Here is an 896-nt window from a genome sequence, read left to right as displayed (position 1 = left end):
AAACATAGGAGCAGAAAATCATACTTTGCATTTCACACACTTCTGAACTATGTTAAGGGTTTATAGCAGCCATGTATTTCCTTCACAATTGAAAAAAAAGCTGTAAGGACTTCCCTTCCCTGGTGGTACAGTGGATAAGGCAGGTAGATACCTGCCAATGCAGGAGTTCAATCCCTAGCCCAGGAAGATTCTGTATGCCTAGGAGCAACTAAGTCCATGCACCACAACTGTTGAACCAGTGTGCCTAGAGCCTGTGCTCAGCAACAAGAGAAGCCACCGAACTGAGAAGCCTTCACACCTCAACAAAGAGTAGCCTTGGTTTACTGAGACTAGAGAAAGCCCACACAGCAACAAAGCACATTAAAATAAGTAAATGAATAAAGAGAAAAATGCTCTAAGTGATAATAGGTGAAGAAGAGACAGCCAGCTCCCCATCCTATAAGACTCACCAGTATTACTGAATACTGCTGCTGCTGCTGCTGCTGCTGCTGCTAAGTCGCTTCAGTCATGTCCGACTCTGTGTGACCCCATAGACATCATCCCACCAGGCTTCTCTGTCCCTGGTATTCTCCAGGCAAGAACACTGGAATGGGTTGCCATTTCCTTCTCCAATGCTTGAAAGTGAAAAGTGAAAGTGAAGTCACTCAGTCCTGTCCAACTCTTAGCGACCCCATGGACTGCAGCCCACCAGGCTCCTCTGTCCATAGGATTTTCCAGGCAAGAGTACTGGACTGGGGTGCCATTGCCTTCACCATTACTGAATACTAAAGTAGCTTTAAAAATAAATGAAAAAGATGTTCATCAGAAGTGGGGTTAATCAACTTGGGAAATGGGAGAAGGAAGAGAAAAAATATTGACAGTGTTCACTCATACATGCCCTGGAGCAGAGGAGGGGT

Source organism: Cervus elaphus, chromosome 19 (genome assembly GCF_910594005.1).
Source record: "Cervus elaphus chromosome 19, mCerEla1.1, whole genome shotgun sequence".
Classification (NCBI taxonomy): Eukaryota; Metazoa; Chordata; class Mammalia; order Artiodactyla; family Cervidae; genus Cervus; species Cervus elaphus.
The sequence above is the reverse complement of the archived record's forward strand: the minus strand, read 5'-3'. Positions refer to the sequence as shown.